This window comes from Doryrhamphus excisus, chromosome 1 (genome assembly GCF_030265055.1).
Source record: "Doryrhamphus excisus isolate RoL2022-K1 chromosome 1, RoL_Dexc_1.0, whole genome shotgun sequence".
Taxonomy (NCBI): Eukaryota; Metazoa; Chordata; class Actinopteri; order Syngnathiformes; family Syngnathidae; genus Doryrhamphus; species Doryrhamphus excisus.
Genome location: NC_080466.1, coordinates 18,438,119 through 18,447,529, shown reverse-complemented (window position 1 = coordinate 18,447,529; position 9,411 = coordinate 18,438,119).

The window sequence follows — 9,411 nt, the reverse complement described above, 5'->3', positions numbered from 1 at the left end:
ATACTATAACATACAGTGAAGAAAATAAGTATTTGAACACCCTGCTATTTTGCTATTTCTCCCACTTAGAAATCATGGAGGGGTCTGAAATTTTCATCGTAGGTGCATGTCCACTGTGAGAGAGATAAACTAAAAAGAAAAATCCAGAAATCACAATGCATGATTTTTTTAACAATTTATTTGTGTGATACAGCTGCTAATAAGTATTTGAACACCTGAGAAAATGAATGTTAATATTTGGTACAGTAGCCTTTGTTTGCTATTACAGAGGTCAAACGTTTCCTGTAGTTTTTCACCAGGTTTGCACACACTGCAGGAGGGATCTTGGCCCACTCCTCCACACAGATCTTCTCTAGATCAGTCAGGTTTCTGGGCTGTCGCTGAGAAACACGGAGTTTGAGCTCCCTCCAAAGATTTTCGATTGGGTTCAGGTCTGGAGACTGGCTGGGCCATGCTAGAACCTTGATATGCTTCTTACGGAGCCACTCCTTGGTTTTCCTGGCTGTGTGCTTCGGGTCGTTGTCGTGTTGGAAGACCCAGCCACGACCCATCTTCAATGCTCTGACAGAGGGAAGGAGGTTGTTCCCCAAAATCTCACAATACACGGCCCCAGTCATCCTCTCTTTAATGCAGTGCACTCGTCCTGTCCCATGTGCAGAAAAACACCCCCAAAGCATGATGCTACCACCCCCATGCTTCACAGTAGGGATGGTGTTCTTCGGATTGTACTCTTCATTCTTCTTCCTCCAAACACGCTTATTGGAATTATGACCAAAAAGTTCTATTTTGGTCTCATCTGACCATAAAACTTTCTCCCATGACTCCTCTGTATCATCCAAATGGTCATATGCAAACTTAAGACGGGCCTTGACATGTGCTGGTTTAAGCAGGGGAACCTTTCGTGCCATGCATGATTTCACATCATGACGTCTTAGTGTATTACCTACAGTAACCTTGGAAACGGTGGTCCCAGCTCTTTTCAGGTCATTGACCAAGTCCTGTCGTGTAGTTCTGGGCTGATTCCTCACCTTTCTTAGAATCATTGAGACCCCACGAGGTGATATCTTGCATGGGGCTCCACTCCGATTGAGATTGACCGTCATGTTTAGCTTCTTCCATTTTCTAATGATAGCTCCAACAGTGGACCTTTTTTCACCAAGCTGCTTGGTAATTGCTCCGTAGCCCTTTCCAGCTTTGTGGAGGTGTACAATTTTGTCTCTGGTGTCTTTGGACAGCTCTTTGGTCTTCGCCATGTTACAAGTTAAAGTCTTACTGATTGTATGGGGTGGACAGGTGTCTTTATGCAGCTAACGACCTCAAACAGGTGCATCTGATTCAGGATGATACATGGAGTGCAGGTGGACTTCTAATGGGCAGACTAACAGGTCTTTCAGGGTCAGAATTCTAGATGATACACAGGTGTTCAAATACTTATTTGCAGCTGTATCACACAAATAAATTGTTAAAAAATCATGCATTGTGATTTCTGGATTTTTCTTTTTAGTTTATCTCTCTCACAGTGGACATGCACCTACGATGAAAATTTCAGACCCCTCCATGATTTCTAAGTGGGAGAAATAGCAAAATAGCAGGGTGTTCAAATACTTATTTTCTTCACTGTATGTATCATTGTGTGGTTTATGTTTTTTAAGTGTGCAAGTGAATCTGTATTAATGGTTTTGGTCAATACACAATGTGGTATTTAATAGTTCTTACATATTCACTCCTAATCAAGACCAGTTAACGAATTACAAGAATTTATATTTTGCACTGTTAGATCTTAAGGAGGTTCTAAGTACAGTATCAAAATGCAAAAAGAAGAAATAAGAATGAGAAAAAAATATATACAGTAAACCTCGGATATATCGGACTCGGATATATCGGAAATTCGCTCACAACGGACAGATAAAAAAGAACCGATTTTTCTGTAATGCATTTCCAATAAAATTCATTGCATATATCGGATTTTTTATAACGGATTTTGCCTATTTCGGACAAAATCTCCAGTCCCGTTCCAATGCATTTTCATTAAATTTCCCTCGCATATATCGGATGGCCGCATCGTGGCGCTCCGATTCGCCGAATCGTGACAGGCCGCTATACGACGTCATTTGCAGCGTTTGCAGCGTTGCCTGCGCGTCCAGGTACATTGGAAACATAGTCAAGGAAGTGCCTTTTTAGAACGGATAAAATCCAATTTACGCATATACCGGATATAAATCCGATATATGCGTAAAACGGACATTTTCCGGTATACGCATATAACGGATTTCGCTTATATCAGACAAAACCAGTGGGAACAATTGAATCCGATATATCCGAGGTTTACTGTATGTACTTTATTGCAATCCAGTGACATCATTAGGCCTATTTTAGGGGGGCTTCAGACATCCTAAAATGTTCTTAAGCCCCCCTAAATAATTTGATATTTTTTATTGATTTTTTTAAAAATTTTGATTGATTTTGTTGGGGTTTTTTTACAAAAAAAAATATCTGACAAATTTCATATAATAGGGCAAAAACAGGCTAATAAGCAAGCCAATAAGCAGGCTAATACTAGCCTACTAGTAGTAGTAATAATCATTCATTCATTCATTCATTTTTTATCGCTTATCCTCACGAGGGTCGCGCGGGGCGTGCTGGAGCCTATCCCAGCTGTCTTCATGCGAGAGGTGGGGTACACCCTGGACTGATGGCCAGCCAATCACAGGGCACATATAGACAAACAACCATTCACACTCACATTCATACCTATGGACAATTTGGAGTCTATACAATTTGGAATTTGCATGTTCTCCCCGTGCATGCGTGGGTTTTCTCCGGGTACTCCGGTTTCCTCCCACATTCCAAAAACATGCTAGGTTAATTAGCGACTCCAAATTGTCCATAGGTATGAATGTGAGTCGGGCGGCACGGCGGTCTAGTGGTCAGTGCGCAGACCTCACAGCTAGGAGACCAGGGTTCAATTCGTCCCTCGGGCATCTCTGTGTGGAGTTTGCATGTTCTCCCCATGCATGCGTGGGTTTTCTCCGGGTACTCCGGTTTCCTCCCACATTCCAAAAACATGCTAGGTTAATTGGCGACTCCAAATTGTCCATAGGTATGAATGTGAGTGTGAATGGTTGTTTGTCGATATGTGCCCTGTGATTGGCTGGCCACCAGTCCAGGGTGTACCCCGCCTCCCGCCCAAAGACAGCTGGGATAGGCTCCAGCACCCCCCGCGACCCTCGTGAGGAAAAAGCGGTAGAAAATGAATGAATGAATGAATGTGAGTGTGAATGGTTGTTTGTCTATATGTGCCCTGTGATTGGCTGGCCACCAGTCCAGGGTGTACGCTGCCTCTCGCCCAAAGACAGCTGGGATAGGCTCCAGCACCCCCGCGACCCTTGTGAGGATAAGCGGTAGAAAAAAACATGAATGTAGGAACGTTTCAGGAAAATATCAGTTCCCGACTAAAACAGCTTTTTATGAAAACTTAATTTCAAGCATAGCTTTCACTTTGACACAAATATTTTGGCTTTTGTGACTAAATATCTAAACTATACCAACATAAACAGCGATGGTGATGGTCAGGCGATGGGAAACTACCCACATTGCCAACCTCGGCCGTCGCCTCTCACTGCTGGCGACGCCATAATGGAATGAAGTCCAGCCTCTCTCGAGGTGAAGCCGACTATATCTAGCCGGAATGTCTCCAAATTGTGCACCAGCTTGGGCTTCTTCCCCATCGGAGGTGGTATTCCACATCCCAAGAGGATCCGACTGACCCCTTTGGCCCCCACCATGAGTGGTGTGGTGAGCTCATATATTATATCTACATACATATACGTATATATTGACATATATATTGTTTTTTTTTGGAAAAATTCTGCAAAGTCAAACATTATAATGTAATGATCCAGGTGATGGGAGGTCACCATGGCAACAACAGATGTGATATTCTCCTTCTACTTTCTTTTTAAGATCAAACTTCTACGTATTGTTGCTTTAGCTCGACTCTCCATCTAAAAGCCTCACTTTGATATGAAATCCACGTTCAAAGTGTCTAATCCCTCCACTCCGTGGAACGCTACTAGATGTTCTTCCCAGATAAGTACTTTCCTTTCATTTTCTCTCAGCAACAGAGTTGGATGATGTAACAAAAGCAGCTTAGCGCTCTGCGGGGACACGAAGACGGAGCAAAAAAAAAGAAAAACAATCCTTACGCAATGTGAGTTTTTTTTTCTTTGTTTGGCCGCACTAATGGCTAGCTATTGTTTGCGAGGTTGTCGGGGAACGTTGATAGATGGGCTGTGTGCTTCCACTGGCAGTGTTACACCTTTATCACACTTTGTTTTCTTTCTTTTCTCGTTCCGCCAAGAGGGAGAGATGTGATTTATGGGCACATGTGAGCCATAATAAAGCAGTCTCCTAATGAAGGTGCAGAAGGTGACCTCAAAGTGTGTTTGTTGGTGCGTTTGGGTGAAATCGGGAAGATTTAACCAATTCAGGGGACGTTTACTTGACAGCAATTTACTAAAAGTGGAAACGTTTTACCTCTGAAGACGAAACAGTAAACCTCGGATATATTGGATTCAATTGTTCCCACTGGTTTGCATGTTCTCCCCGTGCATGCGTGGGTTTTCTCCGGGTACTCCGGTTTCCTCCCACATTCCAAAAACATGCTAGGTTAATTAGCGACTCCAAATTGTCCATAGGTATGAATGTGAGTGTGAATGGTTGTTTGTCTATATGTGCCCTGTGATTGGCTGGCCACCAGTCCAGGGTGTACCCAGCCTCTCGCCCGAAGACAGCTGGGATAGGCTCCAGCACCCCCGCGACCCTCGTGAGGAAAAGCGGTAGAAAATGAATGAATGGTTAAAGATGTTTGTGAAATGCTTGAAAATGTGTTTTTCTATGGAAAACAAAGAAATTTGCAAGGTTAATTGGAAAACATGCTAGGTTAATTGCCGACTCCAAATAGTCCATAGGTATGAATGTGAGTGTGAATGGTTGTTTGTCTATAAGTGCCGCCTCTCGCCCGAAGTTAAGCTTGGATAGGCTCCAGCACCCTCAACTAAGATGTTATGAAAATGTCACATCCCTAACACGCCATGATGGCGTTCCCTTTGAGTTTTTTGGTATTTTTGTGTGAACATTGAGTTCAATCGGGTTACAAAACAGTACCCGCCCTCTAACCGAGCCGTAAAGGGATTGACTGTAAGAAGGTTGTTTGATAAAGCAGCACTCCAGTCTTATGCGGCACCACAAACAAATGTAGGCCACGTATTCCGTCGGGAGTGGATCGGCCATCACAAAGACGAGCGCGACTTCCAAGCGATCCAGGGATAAATAAGAAGAAGAATGCGTGCTTGCGTGCCGCTTCACGGGGGGGGGGGGGGGGGGTGGGGGGGGCGGATTAGAAGCCGGCCGAGGTTTTTAATCACTTGCCCGTTACGAGCTTAGCCAGCTTCATTACAATCTGAGCACAGACGAGAAGAAATGGAAGCTGAAAGAGGAAAATGGGGGCACGGAAGTTAAAGGGAGGGGGTTAAGATGGCTGGAATATATTCTTGATTGTTTGCTCACACTAACATTCGTCTTCTCCGTGTGAGTGAGAAGAAGCTCTCGGCTTTTTTTAATGAGGGGTTCCGACTTCTTCTGGCAGGTCCATCAGTGTTTAATTTTAGATGCTAACTCAGCCTCAGGGTTTCCCTCTTGTAGTGTAGAAACACCCCACAGGCTTTTATTTTGTTTTCAGTGGGAAACCGAGGCGGGATTAATCACCTGTCAATCACAGGACTGAAACCTACTGAAAATGAAGGCAATGTATGTGACGGACAGGCGGCGGATTAGTGGGCGCTAACTTTGTAACATGTTATATCCTGCAAATTATGAATTTGTTGTCATCTAATGGGCTGCACGGTGGTCGTGTGGTTAGCGCACAGACCTCACAGCTAGGAGACCGGGGTTCAATTCCACCCTGTCTCCCCATGTATGCGTGGGTTTTCTCCGGGTACTCCGGTTTCCTCCCACATTCCAAAAACATGCTAGGTTAATTGGCGACTTCAAATTGTCCATAGGTATGAATGTGAGTGTGAATGGTTGTTTGTCTATATGTGCCCTGTGATTGGCTGGCCACCAGTCCAGGGTGTGCCCCGCCTCTCACCCGAAGACAGCTGGGATAGGCTCCAGCACCCCCTGTGACCCTCGTGAGGATAAGCGGTAGAAAATAAATGAATGAATGAATGAATGAATGTTAACTATCATTGAATGTATAGCCTGTCCCTCGTTTATCATCTCGACCTGACTGTGATAAGTGAATTTCCGTGAAATAGGATTCAATATTACTGGTAATTAATGTTATATTTTTTTGAAGTTAGAGTACAGAAAACTGTTTAGGACTTTCCAAGTATGTTTTTTTTACCATTATTAGAGCCTTGTAGACATAAAATAACACCCCTACAGTTACTGTTACCCTCTTATTATTCTTGGTTTACAACACATTGATCAACATGATCACTGCAGGGACACAAGAGACGGCTACCGCTTTAAATATAGCATACCTACCGAGCTAACAAGTTAGCCTCCAATTGGTTGATTCTAACTTAAGAAGGGGTTTCAAAGGCAAGGACAAAGAAGCCAAACACTTACCACTTCCACACAGAAAGGGAGGAAACCTTTTTTTTTATTCTAACAATGTAACACTACTGACACCTAGTGACCAGAATACCATACCGGTAATATTTTGGGATGAATAATAGTCCAAAGTCAACCACAAAACAGCGGACATTTTGTTAATTAATTAAAAAAAACTGCAGTAGAGTCAGGGAGCGATGTTCGAAATTTTTTTATTTTTTATTTTTTTTAATTTAATTTTATTATTTATCCCTTTCATTCATCATTTATATGTATTTCTATGCATTTCAGATTTTTCTGAATGTCAAAATATAATACGTGTTGCGTTTTAACATTTTTGACTTTCTGAAACAGATTACCGTATTTTCTGGACTATGAATCGTACTTTTTTTTCATAGGTTGGCTGTTCCTGCGACTTATACTCCAGAGTGACTTATAAATGAAAAAAATTGTTATGTTACGTAAACACTGGACATCTTTACTGTTCATGTTTATTTTTTGTGTAGCTGAATAACCATTGTGTTAGCATATCTTACACCTATTCGGCCTGTTGTCTATTCTTTTATTGGTAGAAGTTTATAGTTTATAAAATATAAAAATAAATTTAAAAAAATAAAAAATAAAAAAATAAAAAAATAAAAAAATAAAAAAATAAAAAAATAAAAAAAATAAAAAATAATAATAATAAAATAAAATAAATAAATAAATTTAAAAATGCGACTTATACTCCAGAGCGACTTATAGTCCAGAAAATACAGTAATTGGATATATATTATTTCTGATAGAAAAAAATTTATTCAGTTAAGGTCCGTTTCTATTAGAGTCGGACCCGTTCGAGCAAACGAATGACTCTAACCAAGGTTCCAATGTCAATATTCCGAGTGTGAATTGGAATTCTGTCCTTTAGTAAGTGCGACTATGGGTGGTATTTTTGTCCTTGTGTCTTTACACTCCTTTTTATTATTTTTTTTGGTCATCGTAATAAATCACCCGCTGGGCTAAACGCCACCTTTGGTCACATCTAATCTCCAAGCAGTCATGTCGACACACGAAGCAGGTTATTAAAAATTTAAAACACAGCTAATTAAAGCTGGGGTTAAAGACCTATTATTATGAAATGACAAAACATAATATATAAGGGGGAGACGCTGACCGAGCTTGGATGACGAGGAAGGGTAATGGGAAAGTGTGAAAAGGTCATGGGGGGGCACTTTCACTTTCAAAAACAGCCCCCTTTCCTCCATTGCGACAAATCATCGCAGGTGGTAGAGGATGCACGAGTGACTAGATGTGACATGTCCATACAATCACGCGATGATGATGTTCACATGAAGAGACGCGCTTGTTAAAAACGATAACGCCTGCCTCTTGATATCAGCGTTAACACCAGCCATGGCTGGAAATAACACAACACACAAACATAACACAAAAGTCAGGGGATTAGGTCCGGTTAAAAATGTCACAGAACACGTTGGAATTCATATTTCCGTCAATAAACCGCAGCTCCCCAGTGTCGGCAGCACTCGTGCAGGTGATATTTGCAATAAAGATAGCTTCAAGTTTTATAATGATTAGACAAATGGTCAATGACTCAGCCCTTGCAAAAAAAAAAATTAACCGCAGCTCCCCAGTGTTGGCAGCACTCGTGAGGATAAGCGGTAGAAAATGAATGAATATTATTTTAGAGCTGCACGAGTGGTTAGCACGCAGGCCTCACAACTAGGAGACCCAAGTTCAATTCCACCCTCAGTGTCAAGTCAAACCCTTGTCCAAAATAATTTAGATAAGGCAGACAGGAAAAAAAATAAATAAAAAGATAAATAAAAATAAAAAATACTTTTCATAGCCCTCATTAAGGGAATAATAAATTTTCGTTGTAACTAGCACGTTATTTTACTAAATTAAACACGGGAGATCAGGTGGGGAAAATCTAAACCGGAAGTGGGAATCAGTTTTAAGCGCACCTGGGCGTCTGCATGGGGGCACTTCCTTTCTCAGCAGGTAAGGCTGCAGACAAGTGGTATCGAGAAGGTAGTCAGAACTGCACCCCAAACCTTGCGCAAACTGGAGCTACACAACACTGAAGAGGCAGCCGGTTTTCACCTATGCGTGCTATGCACTATGCGTGCTATGTGCTGTGCTACGCTGTGCTGTACTGTGCTGTACATTGTCACAACAAGACTTGTGCCTCACTAAATAAAACCCAAAACAGCAAAAGCATCGAGTGGATCCAGTCTTTCCTCAGTGTGGCTACTCGGACCCCCTTTTTCAAGTTCAGGGGATGCGCAAGGCTAGAAGGAACTTGACACTCAGCCATCTCTGTGTGGAGTTTGCATGTTCTCCCCGTGCATGCGTGGGATTTCTCCGGGTACTCCGGTTTCCTCCCACATTCCAAAAACATGCTAGGTTAATTGGTGACTCCAAATTGTCCATAGGTATGAATGTGAGTGTGAATGGTTGTTTGTCTATATGTGCCCTGTGATTGGCTGGCCACCATTCCAGGGTGTACCCAGTCTCTCGCCCAAAGACAGCTGGGATAGGCTCCAGCACCCCGGCGACCCTTGTGAGGATAAGCGGTAGAAAATGAATGACTGAATGAATGAATGAATGAATATTATTTTAGGGCTGCACGAGTGGTTAGCACGCAGGCCTCACAACTAGGAGACCCAAGTTCAATCCCACCCTCGGCCATCTCTGTGTGGAGTTTGCATGTTCTCCCCGTGCATGCGTGGGTTTTCTCCGGGTACTCCGGTTTCCTCCCACGTTCCAAAAACATGCTAGGTTAATTAGCGA